This window comes from Arachis ipaensis, chromosome B2, assembly GCF_059453495.1.
Source record: "Arachis ipaensis isolate K30076 ecotype BB chromosome B2, ASM5945349v1, whole genome shotgun sequence".
Taxonomy (NCBI): domain Eukaryota; kingdom Viridiplantae; phylum Streptophyta; class Magnoliopsida; order Fabales; family Fabaceae; genus Arachis; species Arachis ipaensis.
Genome location: NC_142437.1, coordinates 36,154,773 through 36,176,054, shown reverse-complemented (window position 1 = coordinate 36,176,054; position 21,282 = coordinate 36,154,773). Strand labels below are relative to the sequence as shown.

Genomic DNA, 21,282 nt, shown 5'->3' with positions numbered 1-21,282 from the left:
TAAATGGGAATGGGGTAATTGCTCATAAAAGTAAATGACAGAAATTAAAGAGAATGGGTAAGATCAGAAATGGGGAGTTCATTGGGCTCAGGAGATGTATGTTGTATTCTCCGGATCAATGTCATTTTCATCTCTTCCTCAATCAATGCATTCATTGATCTCCTTGGCAATCTTAAGTGATCGAATTACAATTCCTTGTAATTCAATCTCTCAAATCTTGATCAATAGCCAATTCCTTGGTCAATTGCTCATGAGAAGAGATGAAGTATGGTCACTGATTATACCACATGCATTTTCCAAATCAAGTATTGAGAGGATTATAGTCACATATCCATCCAAACCCAATTTGGTCCAGCATGAGAAAGTATTTCTAGCATGATCTCTTCATTCCTCTTTCAAGGTTCAGAAGAGACCCAAGTTTGAATAGCTTCTTTTCCAAGATAACTATCCAATTGGATGAAGATCGAAAGCTTTCAAGTAAAATCAGGAAAACAGATAGAGGAAGAATAATGAAAACTAGTATTGATCCATCAAATTACAACAGAGCTCCCTAACCCAATGAAACGGGTTTAGTTGTTTATAGCTCTGGAAAATGAAAGCAAAGATGGAGAATACATGATGAAAACAAAACTAGAAGTGCAGAGAATGGTAAAATACAGAGAGTAGTTCCCTCAATTTTCCAATATCCTTAATCAATTCAAAGCTCCTCCTATATATACTACTCTTCTAATCTTCTAGTTGGCTCTTCAAGTCTTGGGTATGGGCCTTTGGATCTTGAGTTTGAAGCAGTTATCTTCTTCATTGGGCTTAGCTTTACTTGCAGAGAGAAAGTGTGAAGTGGGTAGGGTCTTTAGCTCAGGACGTTAGTGGTGTTAACGTTAAGTGAAAATGTGGGTTCGAGAACGTTAGTGACAATCACCTTTTTCACTAACGTTCCTTACCCAAGTTAGAGCCACATTAACCTCAATGTTAGTGGCACAAACGTTGCCACTAACGTTGCCTCTTGGTCCTTCGCACACGTTATTGGGACTTACCTTTCCCAATAACGTTGAGAAGCCTCCCCCTTCCTTACGTTAGAGTCCACGTTAACTTAGTAAACGTGGCTCTTAACGTTAGCTTGCCAACCTTCGAGAACGTTAGTGACACTTACCTTTGTCACTAACGTTCCAATGTGCCCCTATCTCCCACGTTAGAGTCCACTTTAACTAGGTTAACGTGGCCTCTAACGTAGCAATGCTAGCCATCTCCAACGTAGTGACAAAGGTGAATGTCACTAACGTTGGCTCATCATCTCTCTTCTTCATGTTAGCTTCCACGTTAACTAAGTTAACGTGGGAGTTAACGTGGCTCATTGTGGCTTGTGTGGTTCATTCCAATGTTAGTGACAAAGTTAGGTGTCACTAACGTTGGCGATCATATACTTTCTCCACGTTGGCTTCCACGTTAACTAAGTTAACGTGGGAGTTAATGTGGCTTATGGAGGCTTGGCCAACGTTAGTGACAAAGGTGAATGTCACTAACGTTGGCTTCTCTTTTGCTTCTTAACGTTAGAAGCCACGTTAACTAAGCTAACGTGGCAACTAACGTGGCCACTTATGAGCTTGGCCCAACGTTAGTGACAAAGGTAAGTGTCACTAACGTTAGCTCCATTTTCTTTCATCCACGTTAGAGTTCACGTTAACTTAGTTAACGTGACTCTTAACGTGAGCTATGATGGCTTCGAGAACGTTATTGGCGATTACTTTTCTCATTAACTTTGCAAGCTAGCTCTCATTCCTACGTTAGAAATCACGTTAGTGAGACTAACGTGGCTGCTAACGTGGTTCTTCCTTGCTTCCTTTGTCCTGAAATCAAGCAATAAAGTGCATCAAAGTTCTAGTCCAAGTCATGGGAAATGCAACATCCAATTTGTCGTTAATTTCATGCAAAATCCTCATGAAATCATGTAAAGTGCACAATGTATGCTTGAATCAAGATCTAAGTGAATATCTACCCAAAATTAGCTTATTTTCTAAGGAAATGCATGAAACTACCCTAAAAACAGTAAAGAAAAGGTCAGTGAAACTGGCCAAAATGCCCTGGCCAGCCTTAGCTTCACAGGCTGAGTCAGGGGCTAGTTATGCTGATTCCGTAGCTTTCCTTTACTCTCTGGTTTATCTTTATCATTTCCTATTAGGTTTCTTAGCACACAAGTAATCCTTTCTTTTGAGCGTTGCGCTTTGCATTTTGCGATTTTCGCTTACCCGTTTTGTTTCAAGGCTCCTAGTATAATCCTCTTCTCTATTATGTATTTATTTTGCTGTTTAGAGGTCCGTAACACCACACTACCTCTATTCTACGACTTAAGCATAAAACTCTGCGTAGTAGGTGTTACACCTTTTAAGTCAACCTTTCAAAAAATTGTGACCATAGATCCTTTTAGATATCCCCCAAAACCGTGGCCACAGACCCTTTTAGGCCACTCCCTAAAACCGTGACCATAGACCCTTTTAGGCTACCTCCAAAACCGTGACCATAGATATCTTTAGGTCACCCCCCTAAACCGTGACCATAGACCCTTTTAGGTCACCTTCCAAAACCGTGACCATAGACATGTTTTGGTCACCCCTGAAAACCATGACCATAGACCTTTTAGGTCACCCTCTTTTGAAAAACCGTGATCATAGACCTCTTTAGGCCACCCTCCAAAACCGTGACCATAGACCCTTTAGGTCACCCTCCAAAACCGTGACCACAGACATGTTTAGGTCACCCTCGAAAACCGTGACCATAGACCCCTTTAGTTACTCTTTTTTGAAAAACTGTGACCATAGACCCTTTTTGGTCACCCCTAGAAACCGTGACCATAAACCCCTTTAGGCCACCCCAAAAATCGTGACCAAAGACCCTTTTGAGCCACCTTTTTTTTAAAAATCGTGACCATAGGTACTCTATGGTCACCCTTTTTTTAAAAAATATGTCCAAAAAAACTGTGGCCCTAGGCCTAAAATGTTGTAGTGCACAGAGCTCAGCTGCTTACTCTCCAGAGACAGCATATGAAGTGGACACTGGTGACAACATCTTGACCACCATAGTGGAGGTGAACTATATAGGAAACACATCCAGAAACTCCAATAACAATCCCTATTCGAATACCTTCAATCTGGGATGGAGGAATGGTGCACAAAATTGTGATTACACTTTTCACAACTCCGCACAACTAACCAGCAAGTGCACTGGGTCGTCCAAGTAATACCTTACGTGAGTAAGGGTCGATCCCACAGAGATTGTCGGCTTGAAGCAAGCTATGGTTATTTTGTAAATCTTAGTCAGGAGATTGATAACAAGAGTGATTGTATTTATGAAAAATAAATAACATGAAATAAATAGTACTTGTGATTCAGTAATGAGAAACAAGCTGAGGTTTCGGAGATGCTCTGTCATCTAAATCTCTGCTTTCCTACTGTCTTCTTCTCCAAACACGCATGGCTTCCTTCAATGGCAAGCTGTATAATCCTCTCGGATGAAAAATACCAAGTACGATCTCTGCACAGCTAATCAACTGTCGGATTACTCGTCTCAGATGAAAAATACCATGTACAGCTACCGCACGACTAATCATCTGTCGGTTCCCGCTAGCGTCGGAATAGGACCCTTGTCCTTTTGCATACTGTCATTGCGCCCAAAATTTGTAGGTTTGAAGCTCGTCACAGTCATCCCTTTCCAGATCCTACTCGGAATATCACAGACAAGGTTTAGACTTTCTGGATCCCAAGAATGCTGCCAATTGGTTCTAGCCTATACCACGAAGGTTCTAACCTCCAGACTCGGTCCGTGGATTAGAAACCCAAGAGATACGCACTCAAGTTTTTTCCCAATGACTACATTGAGTTCAGATAGAATGGGAGTGGTTGTCAGGTACGCGTTCATGGGTTGAGGATAATGATGAGTGTCACGGATCATCATATTCTCTATATTGAATAGAAAACAGTAGTAATTGCATTAATCCGTTGAAACACAGCAGAGCTCCTCACCCCCACCTATGGGGTTTAGAGACTCATGCCATCAAAGATACAATATGGAATAAAAAAATGTCATGAGTTGTAAACTGAATCTCTAAAACTAGTTTTTATACTAAACTAGTAACTTAGGTTTACAGAAAATGAGTAACTAAGTGCAGATAGTGCAGAAATCCACTTCCGGGACCCACTTGATGAGTGTTTGGGCTGAGCTTTCAAGATTTCACGTGAATATGCCTCATATTGGAGTTAAACGCCACCCTGAGTGCCAAAATGGGCGTTTAACGCCAAGAATTATGCCAGTTCTGGCGTTTTACGCCAGAAAGTTTTAGGCTGGGTTTCAACGCCAGTTTGGGCCATCAAATCTCATGAAAAGTATGGACTATTATATATTGCTGGAAAGCCCAAGATGTCTAGATTCTAACGCAACTGAGAGCACGCCAATCGAGCTTCTGTAGTCCAGAAACTCCACTTCGAGTGCAGGAGGGTCAGAATCCAATAGCATCTGCAGTCCTTTTTCAGCCTCTGAATCAGATTTTTGCTCAGGTCCCTCAATTTCAGCCAAAAAATACCTAAAATTATAGAAAAATACACAAAATCATAGTAAAGTCCAGAAATGTGATTTTTGAATAAAAACTAATAAAAATATAATAAAAAGTAAATAAAACATACTAAAAACTATGTAAAAACAATGCTAAAAAGGGTATAAATTATCCGCTCATCACAACACCAAACTTAAATTGTTGCTTGTCCCCAAGCAACTAAAAGCAAAATAGGATAAAAAGAAGAGAAAGTACAATAAATTTCAAATATCAGTGAAGCTCAGTTCCAATTTGATGAGCGGGACTAGTAGCTTTTTGCTTCTGAATAGTTTTGGCATCTCACTTTATCCTTTGAAGTTTAGAATGATTGGCATCCATAGGAACTCAGAATTCAGATAGTGTTATTGATTCTCCTAGTTTAGTATGTTGATTCTTGAACACAGCTACTTTATGAGTCTTGGCCGTGACCCTAAGCAATTTGTTTTCCAGTATTACCACCGGATACATAAATGGCACAGACACATAACTGGGTGAACCTTTTCAGATTGTGACTCAGCTTTGCTAGAGTCCCCAGTTAGAGGTGCCCAGAGCTCTTAAGCACACTCTTTCTGCTTTGGACCATGACTTTAACCGCTCAGTCTCAAGCTTTTCACTTGACACCTTCACGCCACAAGCACATGGTTAGGGACAGCTTGGTTTAGCCGCTTAGGCCAGGATTTTATTCCTTTGGGCCCTCCTATCCATTAATGCTCAAAGCCTTGGATCCCTTTTTTTACCCTTGCCTTTTGGTTTAAAGGGCCATTGGCTTTTTCTGCTTGCTTTCTCTTTTTCTTTCTTTTTATTTATTTTTTTTCGCAAGCTTTGCGTTCTTCACTGCATTTTCTTACTTCAAGAATCAATTTTATGATTTTTCAGATTATCAATAACATTTCTCCTTTTTCATTATTCTTTCAAGAGCCAACAAATTTTAACATTCATAAACAACAATATCAAAAATATGCACTGTTCAAGCATTCATTCAGAAAACAAAAAGTATTGCCACCACATCAAAATAATTAGATTATTTTCAAGATAAAATTTGAAATTCATGTACTTCTTTTTCTTTTTCAGAAAACATTTTTTTCATTTAAGAAAGGTGAAGGATTCATAGGATATTCATAGCTTTAAGACATAGACACTAGACACTAATAATCATGTAATAAAGACACAAACATAGACAAAACATAAAGCATAAAAATCGAAAATCAGAAAAATAAGAATAAGGAAATTAAAAAACGGGTCCACCTTAGTGACAGCGGCTAGTTCTTCCTCTTGAAGATCCTATGGAGTGCTTGAGCTCCTCTATGTCTCTTCCTTGCCTTTGTTACTCTTCCCTCATGGCTCTTGTTGAGGTCCATAAGTGGGCTCTCTTGTTTGCTCCATCCTCTTTCTAGTGATGGGGTTTTGAGATGAATCTCTCCATCAACCATGACTTGGAGTTGAAAGCAACTGCCTTCCCTTTCCTCTTCCTAGAGGTTTCTCCGGCCTTAGGTGTCATTAATGGTTATGGAAAAATAAAAAGCAAAGCTTTTTCCACACCAAACTTAAAAGGTTTGCTCGTCCTCGAGCAAAAGAAGAAAGAAGGGAATAGAAGAAGAATGATGCAATTAATTTTGAAAACTTATTACTGTATACAAGAAAACGTTTAAAAGGATTTGAAAAGAATTTGAAAAGATATGTGAGTTTTGGAAATGTTTTGGAAGGAATTGAAGGGAATTAAAAAGAATTGGAAAGATTATTAATATTTGAAAATAGAAATTGAAAGATGAATGTTTGAAATATGTTTGATGCAAAAAATTATGAATTAAAACATGAAAAATTAAAAAAAAAATCGAATTGGAAACAAAATTACCTCCCTTGTGTCCTCCTGGTGTTAAACACCCAGAATGCATAGCATTCAGGGTGTTTAACGCCCACTTGACTGCCTATTTGGGCGTTTAACGCCTGCCAAGATTCCTTCTTTACTGGGCGTTTTTCTGAAGGCCCAAAATGATGCCATTTCTGGCGTTAGACGCCCAGAATGCTGCATATTCTGGTGTTTAACGCCCAGAATGCCCCTTTACTGGCGTTTTGACTCCAGTGAGCTCCTTTTCTCTGTGATTCCTCTGCTTTATGTCCTGAACCTCCATTTCTCTGACTTATTCACTGAAATGCATGTAACTAACATAGATAACAAAATAAAATAGACTTATATAATTGTTACAAACATCTAATTTTTTATAATGGCTGGGTTGCCTCCCAGCAAGCGCTTCTTTACTGTCTTTAGCTGGACTTGATTGAGCTTTTAATTTAGTCTCAGTTTTGAGCATTCTTGCTCAACATTTCCTTCAAGATACACTACAAGAAAATAGCTCTATTGCCACGCTTTTAAAGCGTGACGAAAAGCTGAAAAAACCGTGGTGATAGCTTTTCGCCACGCTTTTTGAGCTACCGCCACGCTTTTGAAAGGGTGGCCTATCTAAGGGTGGTGGTTGCTCTATCGCCACGCTTTTGGTGACCTATCGCCACGCTTTTTCTTTTGCCACGCTTTTTACAAATGGCCACCCTTTGAAGCGTGGCCGTATGTGAGAGATATGGCCATGCTTTAAAAGCGTGGCCATATGGGAGATATGGCCACGCTTTTAAAGCGTGGCCATATCCAGAGGTACAGCCACGCTTTAAAAGCGTGGCAATAGCCTTATAAAATTAAAAAAAATCTTTTTACTGATTTTTACCTTCATCGATACAAAATATAAAATTTTCAGTTCTTTTTTATTACCAAACTTATAAATATAGTATGCAATTTTTATTACAAGACAAATCAAATAATAATTAGTGACATACATAATTTTCGCTATAATTGTTTTATACATTAAAAAACTAATACTCAAATACAAAATAAATCTCGAGTTCAAATTCCAAAACTAAAAACTGAAAAAAATACAGAAACAATACAACTTAAATACTAAGTCCTTTGCTGTTCCTCCTTCCTCTAGCCCTCTTAAACTTCCTTCCTTTAGATCATACATAATTGTTTCGGAAACATTTGTGAAATTTTTTACCTGCAAAAGATGGCAAAAATAGATACAAAATTGATAAATTATTTTGAAGCTTCACTTTCCATTCTAAACAACACTAGCTTTATTTTCTTTTAGCCTATTACTCAAAGTCGCAAACCAAAACATGTGTTATCTTGTAAAAAAACTTTAAAAGAAGATTAAAGAATAAAATTCTTGAAATTGTAAATTCACGCTTTTCCTGTGTTCCCACGCATCTCCACAATACAGTTTGGATCCTTTTGTCAAAGCTCTGCCCAAAAGCTTAGAAAGAGAATAAAGGGACAAACTTGGATGATATACATGCAAGCACAAATATCCAAAAACTCAATTATTGTAAAAGGCATTTCCACTTAAAAGGGTCATAGGAAAGAAGAAGAGAATTAAAGAAGGAATACCAGTGCTGTAGGGGCTCTCAACTTTAACTTGGGAACTCAGACAAACTCCCATGCTAGAAACAGGTTCCTCAATTACTGAATCCTTGTTTGTTATGTGAAGATTACAATCAAAAAAGCTGAGAACTCAAGTTAAGGTCCAGCACAACTGCATAAACAAACAAACAAACAACCATGAAAGGTGGACTGAATACAGAATAAGAAACAAGAAAAGATCTGAGGCCAAGAACCTGATGGGGAAATGCATTAGGACCCAGTTCTATTTTCCTTTTAACTTCAACCTTTATGGACCCCCATCCCTTCAATTTTAATTAATGCCTACAAGCTATAATGCCACTACAATTTACAAGCAATAAGTACACTAACTACACTAAATTGTTCAAAAACACAAACTACACTAACTCTATACAATCAATATACACACAAATTTTGCCAAAAATAAAACAGTAAAAACAAATTGAGAATTTGTTTGTCAGGACTCTATTATAAATATTTTAAATATTTTTTAGTATAAATAAATTATTTTTTAACAAATAAATTTTATTGGTAATTATTCACTAAATCAATGTGAACGCATTCTCTATTCTTTCCAAAACAAGGTGATGAAAGTTAGATATCATGTCACATAAAGGTAACCCTTTAACTCTATCAGCTTTAAAGTTTAAATAGCACTTTACTAAGTGATTAGTTGATTACTATTCAACCAATGTGTAGGCAACTAGGCATTAGGATTTACATTTCTGACCCATGAAACTCACCATGCTTTTGTAATTAGTCCAGATATAGCAACTGTGCAAGATCACATGGCTTGTAATTAATATTTAATAAAACACACAAATTGATTATTACAAGAGTATTCTATGAAGTTTAAAGATATTGATGCCATTCAGCTATTATAGCGAAAAATCAACCTATCTCACCAACTGAATTATTCTTATGAAAGTCTATATATCCACCAAACAAATATTGGATAAAGGTACCGGCATCAGAATAAGAATTGGGTACAGAAAAAAATCCAAATATGTTCAACTATAGTAATAAATCCATTCATATGCTTCCTTTTTTCCCTACCAATTTATACAGTAACATGACCATGTTGTTCCTACCAGGGATAATCGTAGGTTGAACAAAAAATGATAAAAAAATAACCCCATGAAGGTAGGTACTCTTAGAAGAGAGTATGGTGAGTATAGTGCTGCTTCTGCATGCATCATAGGAAATGAATATATACATGTAGAGATGATAAAAGTGAGAACAAAGTTTAGATCCATGCATAAGATAAATTAAGGACTGATATCAAAATTAATTATGTATGTCAAGAGGAGCAAGCAAGCAATCAGTTAAACTTGCATTGGTGACAGAATTAGAGTGGTTCAGTGAGTGATTCTAACGAAATTCCACTTCTATGGAGACAATCCAGCCTGGCAAATAGATCTTCTTTCTTATTCTACTATATTATATATATAGTTGGCCTGGGTCAAACGTCAGATATCACATGTATGTTAATCCAATACAATAAGTAGACAGAACATGTCAATGTGTGAAAATTGGAGTAGATAGAACCTGGAACTTGCATTTAGAGACCAAAAACATGTGTGTAGGTCAAGCCTCAACATTTTCATTGGTCTTAAAATATTCAACATATAAATGGAAAGAATCTTTTGACAATAACAGAACCTAACCACTCAATTATACATGATTATGCTTTAAATTTTTCCCTCCTCAACTGTTTTTTTCCTTTCAATTAGGCAGAATTAAGATAAGAACAGCCTAAACATAAGATAAGATCTAATGATCCATACGGATATATGGGCTAGCTAGATGATTTTACATTGTTTCAGCAGTGCTGAACACACTTTAATTATTACTTTAATATTGTAGGTTATTCGAGCTTATCTACAACTTACTACAATTACAGAAATGATCATTTTTTTATGCACTCATGAATCATGATTATATTGCTGAAAAAGGAGTATTCTCGTATGGTTGATTAATATGGAGTAGGAGGAAGAAGGTGATTCTTAACCAAAGACCAAGACTCTTGCAAGTTTTCTTTAACCCATAGAAGCTGAAAAGTTTAGAATACTTTGGAAAATGAGTTCATAAAAGAGAGAATGATTCTTAAAACTATAGATGATGTAACAATAAATCATGTGAACCAACTGCATTGAGCAAAATGTAACCAGTTCAGTAGCTGGGAATGTAAACTTACCCATATCTGATCCATTCCAGGACAAGTTTTCAAATTCAAGGTCATTATCTTCCTCATTGCCAGTGGGTGCTTCAATCACACTAAGAGCAAGTTGCATCCAGCTTCTTTCAACTTTTGAATGAAATCATCAAACCTGTCTTCCAATTGCATAAGGCTATTAGCAAGTTGATTGCAGACACTAACTTCGCCATCCCAGTTCTCGCATAGCCAGAACATTTGCCACACACTTCGCAATACTGAGATGCTCATTGCTCCAACCTGAAACAAGACTGTAAGTTCACCAAACGAGGATTGACTTCCAATTAATTCTCAGGTATGTTTGGTTCGGGTTGAAATTTTTATGGATGAGCTCTGCATATAATTATACACAGCAAACCGTTCCATGAAAATTTCTACACTATCAATAAGAATTTAGAGCTGATGAATTAAGTCACTATCACTTTCATTCAATTTTCTCTTCCCCATTCTAGAAAATTCAAAAAACCATAAATATAAATATCAGATTATCAATAAGTAATTTCCTTTTCCAAATCACCAGAATACAAAATCAAAACTAAATCCAAATTCAAACATCCAAGCAAAGTTATCACGCAATCATTCTACACATAAACAAGTAGACAAAAAAGATCCAAAGAAGAAAGTAGGAATTTACCATATCTTCAACTTCTTGGAATCAGCTTTCTCCAGTGCAGCTTCAGAACCCTTTCTCTTACCATTGAGAGACTTCAAAGCCTCCTTCACAGACTCTGCAACCTCGGTGACACAGCGCTCAGACTCTTCCCTATACTTGGCTACATACTTGTGAGCTTCTCCATCGCCAGCAACCTTCTTACCTTTCTTCATCTGCTTCTTCAGAAACTCCTCCACAACCTTCTCCAGCCACCGCTCCTCCTCCGCTGCCTTCCACTCCTCCAGCTTCTCTCTGCATTCACGTGCCTCAGCCTTCTCCCACTCATGTTCCCGCAAGCGTCAAAATTGTTCATCTTCTTTTTCCCGGCCTATATCGCTGCCCTCAAAGCAGCGATCCGAACCCTCCCATGCCGCCCTTCAGCCGCAGAAGGAGTCGCACTGTCGGGAAGATGTTGCTGCCCTCCGGCGAGCAGATAGCCGAGGAGGAGACGGTAAAAGGCTAATAGCGTAAACGACGAGGAGACGGTAAGAGGCTAATGACGCTGACGTTGTTCGATGCTAGGGCAGAGGCGACGAGGAGACGAGGCGGAGGGGAGGCTAACGGCGCAGCGAGGGCGGTGCTGGTGACGGCGGGGATCTGAGATCTTTCTGGGTTGCCATTTATGAGAGTGACGGTAAGAGTTGAGAGAGAGAATCCCGATCGAAGCATTTGGATGGCCAAGTTTGAGGGTTATTGGGTTGGGGGTGGGTAATTAGGATTTTTTTTTTATAAAAAAACTTTTGGCCACGCTTTTAAAGCGTGCCAAAAGAGTACCAGGATATGGCCACGCTTTATAAACGCTACCATAATGAAACCCTGTTGCCACGCTTTCAAAACGTTTCTGTTTCTCTCTATGGCCACGCTTTTGAAGCGTGGCAGAAAAAAGCGTGGCCATATCTCTAATCAATTGCCACTCTCACAAAAGCATGGCCATTGACCCTTTTCGCCATGCTTTTGAAGCGTGGCAAGAAAAAATATGGCCAAATCTCTATTCAATCGCCACCCTCACAAAAGCGTGGCCATTGACCACTTTTGGCCACGCTTTTAAAGCGTGGCAAAAAAAGCGTGGCCATAGGCCATTTTTCTTGTAGTGATAATGTTTGACACTTTGTCCATTAACAATGAACTTTTTGTCAGAGTCAATATCCTGAAGCTCTACTTAACCATATGGTGACGCACTTGTAATCGCATATGGTCCCTTCCACTGGGATTTTAATTTCCCAAGGAACAATCTGAGCCTAGAGTTAAACAGCAGAACCTTCTGTCCTGGCTCAAAGATTCTATATGACAGCTTTCTGTCATGCCACCTTTTTGCTTTCTCCTTGTAAATTTTAGCATTTTCGAAAGCATTGAGTCTGAACTACTCCAGCTCATTCAACTGGAGTAATCTTTTCTCTCCAGCTACCTTAGCATCAAGGTTTAGAAACCTGGTTGCCCAGTAGGTCTTGTGTTCTAGTTCCACTGGCAGATGACAGGCTTTTCCATATACAAGCTGGTATGGAGAGGTCTGATGAGGGGATAATTTATACGCTTTTTGACATTATTTTTAGGTAGTTTTTAGTATGTTTTAATTAGTTTTTTTATATTTTTATTAGTTCTTAAATAAAAATCACATTTCTGGACTTTACTATGAGTTTGTGTGTTTTATTGTGATTTCAGGTATTTTCTGGCTGAAATTGAGGGACCTGAGCAAAAATCTGATTCAGAGGCTGAAAAAGGACTGCAGATGCTGTTGGATTCTGACCTCCCTGCACTCGAAGTAGATTTTCTGGAGCTATAGAAGCCCAATTGGCGCATTTCAATTGCGTTGGAAAGTAGACATGCTGGGCTTTCCAGCAATATATAATAGTCCATACTTTGCCTGAGATTTGATGGCCCAAACTGGCATTCCAAGTCAGCATAAAATTTCTGGCATCAAAACGCTAGAACTGGCACAAAAGCTGGCGTTTAACTCCAAGAGAAGCCTCTACACGTGAAAGCTTCAATGCTCAGCCCAAGCACACATCAAGTGGGCCCAGAAGTGGATTCTGCATTATTTACTCATTTCTGTAAACCCTAGGCTACTAGTTTTCTATAAATAGGACCTTTTGCTATGGTATTTACACACCTCATGACACTTTACACGTTTCATATTGTATTTCTGATGGCATGAGTCTCTAAACCCCATGGTTGGGGGTGAGGAGCTCTGCTGTGCTTTGATAAATTAATGCAATTACTGCTGTTTTCCATTCAATCACGCTTGTCTCTATTCTAAGATATTCACTCGTACTTCAACTTGATGAATGTGATGATCCCTGACACTCATCACCATTCTCGACCAATGATCGCGCGCCTAACAACCACCTCCGTTCTACCTTAGACTGAGTGCTTATCTCTTAGCCTTCTCATTCAGATCAGAGTCTTCGTGGTATAGGCCAGAATTATTGGTAGCCATTCTTGAGATCCGGAAAGTCTAAACCTTGTCTGTGGTATTCCGAGTAGGATCTGGGAAGGGATGACTGTGATGAGCTTCAAACTCACGAGCGCTGGGCGTAGTGACAGATGCAAAAGGATTAATGGATCCTATTCCAACATAAGTGAGAACCGACAGATGATTAGCCGTGCGGTGACAGCGCATTTGGACCATTTTCACTAAGAGGACGGATGGTAGCCATTGACAACGGTGATCCACCAACATACAGCTTGCCATGGAAGGAGCCATGCGTGCGTGAAGAAGAAGACAGTAGGAAAGCAGAGATTCTAAAGACAGAGCATCTCCAAAACCTCAACCTGTTCTCCATTACTGCATAACAAGTATTTATTTCATGTTCTTTTACTTTTTACAATTAAATCTGAGAATTATTGATATTCTAACTAAGAGTTACAAGATAACCATAGCTTGCTTCAAGCCGACAATCTCCATGGGATCGACCCTTACTCACGTAAGGTATTACTTGGACGACCCAGTGCACTTGCTGGTTAGTTGTGCGGAATTACAAAAGTGTGATTGTAATTTCGTGCACCAAGTTTTTGGCGCCGTTGCCGGGGATTGTTCGAGTTTGGACAACTGACGGTTTATCTCGTTGCTCAGATTAGGTAATTTTATTTTATGTTTAAGCTTTCTACTTTTTATTTTCGAAAAAAAAGAAAAAAATTAATATTCTGTTCTTCAGAGTTTTTAAGAATGAATTCTAGAGTTTCATGATGATCTGTTGAAATCTGGCTGGCTGTAAAGCCATGTATAATCTTTTGGACCGAGGTTTCAACTTATCATCACAAGAGCTTGTTGATTTCTATCAATTTTACTGTTGCAAGTAATGATCTGCTAAAGCTTGGCTGGCCATTGGCCATGTCTAGTATTTTGGACCGAAGCTTTCATTGAAGGCTTGGCTGGCTAGTAAGCCATGTCTAATTCCTAGACCTGAGTTTTAGACTAACATTGCATGATTCCTGGAATTGTCATTAAAAATTTTGAATACCTTATTTTCGCTTTTTCCAATTAATTTTCAAAAAATTACAAAAAAAAAAGTTAATAAAATCTTAAAACCAAAAATATTTTGTGTTTCTTGTATGAGTCTAGTGTCAATTTTTAAGTTTGGTGTCAATTGCATGTCTTTATTCTTCCTGCATTTTTTTGAATATATGCATTATGTTCTTCATTCATCTTCAAGTTGTTCTTGATGATTTCCTTGCTCTGATCTTTAAATTCTCTTGCTTTGTGTGTTTAGTTGTTTCTCATATGAATTCTCAATTTGTTAGTGTCTCTAATATGAAAATTTCTAAGTTTGGTGTCTTGCATGCATTGTTTATTTGATCTTAGTTTTCCATGATTTGTTTCAGTTTGTTGTTTCTCATCATTAAAAAATTCAAAAAAAAATTTTAAAAACTATGTCTTTTCAAGTCAATAATATAGAGAATTGAAGATTCAGAACATTCAGCAGAGAAATTACACAGAAAAAGCTGAGCGTTCAAAACGCCCAAAAGGGTAGTATTTTGGGCGTTAAACGCCAGAATGGATACCATTCTGGGTGTTTAACGCCAGGAGGACACTAGAGGTAAGATTTTGTTTTTAATTCAAATCTTTTTCAAATTTTCATACTTTTTCAAAATCAAATCTTTTTCAAATCATATCTTTTCAATCATATCTTTTCAAAATCAATTTCTTTCCATTTTTTATTTTTTTTTACTATTTTCAAAAATCCTTGCTACAATTAATGATTTAATTCAAAATTTTCAAGTTGTTACTTGCCTATTAAGAAAGGATCAAATTTTGAATTTTAGAATCATATCTTTTAAATTTCTTGTTAGCCAATTCATTAATTTAAAAAAAATCAAATCTTTTTAATTGATTGTCAATCATATCTTTTTGAAAACCATATTTTCTCAATCACATCTTTTTCAAAATTTATTTTCAATCATATCTTTTTTATTTTTAATTTCAAAATCTTTTTTCAAAACCACTTAACTACTTTCTCAATTTCAATTTTCGAAAATCATCAGCCATTTTTAAAAAAAGAAAAAAATTTTGTTTTTGAAAATTCTTCTCCTCTTCTCACATCCTTCTATTTAAGGACTAACACTCCTCCTCTATCAGCAATTCAGACCCTTCCTCTCTAAAGTTTGAATTCTCTCCTCTCTACCTCCTCCTTCTATTCTTCTTTTCCTCTGACACCTCAAGGAATCTCTATACTGTGACATAGAAGATTCCATACTTTTCTCTTCTCTCTTTCATATGAGTAGGAGAAAGGACAAGGGCATTCTTGTTGAAGCTGATCCTGAACCTGAAAGGACCTTGAAGAGAAAGCTAAGAGAAGCTAAAGCACAACTCTCTAGAGAGGACCTAACAGAAATTTTCAAACAAGAAGAAGCCATGGCAGCCGAAAACAACAACAATGCAAGGAATGTGCTTGGTGACTTTACTGCACCTACTCCCGACTTCTATGGGAGAAGCATCTCTATCCCTGCCATTGGAGCAAACAAATTTGAGCTTAAGCCTCAATTAATTTCTCTAATGCAACAGAATTGTAAGTTTCATGGACTTCCATTAGAAGATCCTCATCAGTTCTTAGCTGAATTCTTGCAAATCTGTGATACTGTAAAGACCAATGGGGTTGATCCTGAGGTCTACAGACTTATGCTCTTCCCTTTTGCAGTAAGAGACAGAGCTAGGATATGGTTGGACTCACAACCAAAAGAAAGCTTGAACTCTTGGGAAAAGCTAGTCAATGCCTTTTTGGCAAAGTTCTTTCCACCTCAAAAATTGAGTAAGCTTAGAGTGAAAGTCTAAACCTTCAGACAGAAGGAAGGTGAATCCCTCTATGAAGCTTGGGAAAGATACAAGCAATTGATCAGATGGTGTCCTTCTGACATGCTTTCAGAATGGAGCATCATAGGTATCTTCTATGATGGTCTATCTGAACTATCCAAGATGTCATTGGACAGCTCTGCCAGAGGATCTCTTCATCTGAAGAAGACGCCTACAGAAGCTCAGGAACTCATTGAAATGGCTGCAAATAACCAATTTATGTACACTTCTGAAAGGAATCCTGGGAATAATGGGACAAATCAGAAGAAAGGAGTTCTTGAGATTGATGCTCTGAATGCCATATTGGCTCAGAACAAAATATTGACTCAGCAAGTCAATAGGATTTCTCAGAGTCTGTCTGGCATGCAAGCAGCAACAGGCAGTACCAAAGAAGCCTCATCTGAAAAAGAAGCTTATGATCCTGAGAATCCAGCAACGGAAGAGGTGAATTACATGAGAGAACCTTATGAAAACACCTATAATCCTTCATGGAAAAATCATCCAAATCTCTCATGGAAGGACCAACAGAGGCCTCAACAAAGCTTCAACAACAGTAATGGTGGAAGAAATAGGTTTAGCAATAGCAAGCCTTTTTCATCATCTTCTCAACAACAGACAGAGAATTCTAAGCAGAGCCACTCTGACTTAGCAACCATAGTCTCTAATTTAATTAAGACCACTCAAAGTTTCATGACTCAAACAAGGTCCTCCATTAGAAATTTGGAGGCACAAGTGGGTCAGCTGAGTAAGAAAGTTACTAAACTCCCTCCTAGTACTCTCCCAAGCAATACAGAAGAGAATCCAAAAAGAGAGTGCAAGGCCATCAACATAACCCACACGGTCGAACCTGGAGAGGAGGAAGAGGCAGTGATCTCCACTGAGGAAGACCTTAATGGACGTCCACTGGCCTCCAAAGAGTTCCCTAATGAGGAACCATGAGAATCTGAGGCTCATACAGAGACCATAGAGATTCCATTGAATTTACTTCAGCCATTCATGAGTTCTGATGAGTATTCTTCCTCTGAAGAGGATGAAGATGTTACTGAAGAGCAAGTTGCTAAGTACCTTGGAGCAATCATGAAGCTAAATGCCAAGTTATTTGGTAATGAGACTTGGGAGGATGAACCCCCCTTGCTCACTAAAGAACTGGATGACTTGACTTGGCAGAGATTACCTCAGAAGAGACAGGATCTTGGGAAGTTCTCAATACCTTGTACCATAGGCACCATGACCTTTGAGAAAGCTCTGTGTGACCTGGGGTCAAGTATAAACCTCATACCTCTCTCTGTAATGGAGAAGCTAGGGATCCTTGAGGTACAAGATGTAAGAATCTCACTAGAGATGGCAGACAATTCAAGAAAACAGGCTTATGGACTTGTAGAGGATGTCTTGGTAAAGGTTGCAGACCACTACATCCCTGCTGATTTCATAATCCTAGACACTGGGAAGTGTATGGATGAATCCATCATCCTTGGCAGACCCTTGCTAGCCACAGCAAAAGCTGTGATCGATGTTGACAGAGGAGAATTGGTCCTTCAAGTGAATGAGGACTCCTTTGTGTTTAAGACTCAATGTTCTCCTTCTGTAACCATGGAGAGGAAGCATGAAAAGCTTCTCTCAATACAGAGTCAAACAAAACCCCCATACTCAAACTGTAAGTTTGGTATTGGGAGGCTACAACCAAACTCTAAGTTTGGTGTTGAGAGGCTCCAACCCTGCTCTGATTATCTGTGAGGCTCCATGAGAGCCCACTGACAAGCTATTGACATTAAAGAAGCACTTGTTGGGAGGCAACCCTATTTTATTATATCTATTTATTTTCTATTACTATTTTATGTTTTCTGTAGGTTGATGATCATGTGAAGTCATAAAAATAACTAAAAAAGTAAAAACAGAATGAAAAGTAGCATTAAAAACAGCACACCCTGGAGGATGAGCTTACTGGCATTTAAACGCCAGTAAGGGTAGCAGAATGGGCGTTAAACGCCCAGTCTGGCACCATTCTGGTCATTTAACGCCAGAAATGGGCACCAGACTGGCGTTTAACGCCAGAAAAGGGCACCAAGCTGGCGTTAAACGCCAGAAAGGGAAGAAAAGCTGGCGTTAAATGCCAGAAATGGGCAGCAACCTGGCGTTTAATGCCAGGATTGGCACTCAAAAGGGCGTTTACATGCCAGAATGGTGCAGGGATGAGAAATCCTTGGCACCTCAGGATCTGTGGACCCCACAGGATACCCACCGACCTCAACTCAATCTCTCTCTTCTTCATACATTCCAATAACACCCTTCCCCAAATACTCTTCCCCATCACCTCTTAACCATTCACACCTCTCCATCTCCTCCATTTTCTTCTTCTTCTCCTCCCTTCGTTCTTCTTTTGCTCGAGGACGAGCAAACCTTCTAAGTTTGGTGTGGAAAAAGCATTGCTTTTTATGTTTCCATAACTATTTATGGCACCTAAGGCCGGAGAAACCTCTAGAAAGAGGAAAAGGAACGCAAAAGCTTCCACCTCCGAGTCATGGGAAATGGGGAGATTCATCTCAAAAGCCCATCACTAAGAAAAGGATGGAGCAAACAAGAGATCCCACTCATGGACCTCAACAAGAGCATTCCACTATCCTCCATGAAATTAGAGAGGACCAAAAGGCCATGAGAGAGAAGTAACAAAGGCAAGGAAGAGACATAGAGGAGCTAAAGCACTTCATAAGATCCTCAAGAGGAAGAACAAGCCGCCATCACTAAGGTGGACCCGTTCTTTAATCTCCTTGCTCCTATTTTTCTGTTTTTCGAAAATTATGCTTTATGTTCTATCTATGTTTGTGTCTTTATCACATGATCATTAGTGTCTTAGTGTCTATGACTTAAAGCTATGAATGTCCTATGAATCCATCACCTTTCTTAAAATGAAAAATATTTTCTGAAAAAGAAAAAAAAGTACGTGAATTTCGAATTTTAAAATAGTGTAATTATTTTGATGTGGTGGCAATGCCTTTTGTCTTTCTGAATGAATGCTTGAACAGTGCATATTTTTGGATTTGTTGTTTATGAATGTTAAAATTATTGGCTCTTGAAAGAATAATGGAAAAAGGAGGAATGTTATTGATAATCTGAAAAATCATAAAAATGATTCTTGAAGCAAGAAAAAGCAGTGAATACAAAGCTTGCGAAAAAAAGAGAAAAAAGAAAAATAAAGAAAAAGAAAAAGCAAGCAGAAAAAGCCAATAGCCCTTTAAACCAAAAGGCAAGGGTAAAATAAAAAGGATCCAAGGCTTTGAGCATCAGTGGACAGGAGGGGCTACAGGAATAAAATCCTGGCCTAAACGGCTAAACCAAGCTGTCCCTAACCATGTGCTTGTGGCGTGAAGGTGTCAAGTGAGAAGCTTGAGACTGAGCGGTTAAAGTCGTGGTCCAAAGCAAAAAGAGTGTGCTTAAGAGCATTGGACACCTCTAATTGGGGACTCTAGTAAAGCTGAGTCACAATCTGAAAAGGTTCACCCAGTTATGTGTCTGTGGCATTTATGTATCCAGTGGTAATACTGGAAAACAAAATGCTTAGGATCACGGCCAAGACTCATAAAGTAGCTGTGTTCAAGAATCAACATACTGAACTAGGAGAATCAATAACACTATCTGAATTCTGAGTTCCTATAGATGCCAATCATTCTGAACTTCAAAGGATAAAGTGAGATGCCAAAACTGTTCAGAAGCGAAAAGCTAATAGCCCCGCTCATCTAATTAAGACTGATCTTCATATATGTTTTTGGAATTCATTGTATATTCTATTCTTTTTATCCTACTTTGTTTTTAGTTGCTTGGGGACAAGCAACAATTTAAGTTTGGTGTTGTGATGAGGGGATAATTTATACGCTTTTTGGCATTGTTTTTAGGTAGTTTTTAGTATGTTTTAATTAGTTTTATTATATCTTTATTAGTTTTTAAATAAAAATCACATTTCTGGACTTTACTATGAGTTTGTGTGTTTTTCTGTGATTTCAAGTATTTTCTGGCTGAAATTGAGGGACCTGAGCAAAAATCTGATTCAGAGGCTGAAAAAGGACTACAGATGCTGTTGGATTCTGACCTCCCTGCACTCGAAGTGGATTTTCTGGAGCTATAGAAGCCCAATTGGCACCTCTCAATTGCGTTGGAAAGTAGACATTCTGGGCTTTCCAACAATATATAATAGTCCATACTTTGCCTGAGATTTGATGGCCCAAACCGGCATTCCAAGTCAGCATAAAATTTCTGGCGTCAAAACGCCAGAACTAGCACAAAAGCTGGCGTTTAACTCCAAGAGAAGCCTCTACACGTGAAAGCATCAATGCTCAGCCCAAGCACACACCAAGTGGGTCTGGAAGTGGATTCTGCATCATTTACTCATTTCTGTAAACCCTAGGCTACTAGTTTTCTATAAATAGGACCTTTTGCTATGGTATTTACACACCTCATGACACTTTACACGTTTCATATTGTATTTCTGATGGCATGAGTCTCTAAACCCCATGTTTGGGGGTGAGGAGCTCTGCTGTGTTTTGATGAATTAATGTAATTACTGTTGTTTTCCATTCAACCACGCTTGTCTCTATTCTAATATATTCACTCGTACTTCAACTTGATGAATGTGATGATCCATGACACTCATCACCATTCTCGACCTATGAACGCGTGCCTGACAACCACCTCCGTTCTACCTTAGACTGAGTGCTTATCTCTTAGCCTTCTGATTCAGATCAGAGTCTTCATGGTATAGGCTAGAATTATTGGTAGCCATTCTTGAGATCCAGAAATTCTAAACCTTGTCTGTGGTATTTTGAGTAGGATCTGGGAAGGGATGACTATGACGAACTTCAAACTCACGAGTGTTGGGCGTAGTGATAGACGCAAAAGGATCAATGGATCCTATTCCAACATAAGTGAGAACCGATAGATGATTAGCCGTGTGGTGACAGCGCATTTGGACCATTTTAACTGAGAGGACGGATGGTAGCTATTGACAACGGTGATCCACCAACATACAACTTGCCATGGAAGGAGCCATGCGTGCGTGAAGAAGAAGACAGTAGGAAAGCAGAGATTCTAAAGACAGAGCATCTCCAAAACCTCAACC

The 21,282-nt window shown here is 38.6% G+C and overlaps 1 non-coding gene across 1 annotated transcript; it reads right to left on the bottom strand.

Annotated features, from left to right (window-relative positions):
- Positions 1-16,136: 16,136 nt before the first annotated feature.
- Positions 16,137-16,244, bottom strand: LOC148573591 (small nucleolar RNA R71). The gene has a single exon (XR_015906891.1). It is a non-coding gene; the product is annotated as a small nucleolar RNA R71 (small nucleolar RNA).
- Between the last annotated feature and the right edge of the window lie 5,038 nt (positions 16,245-21,282).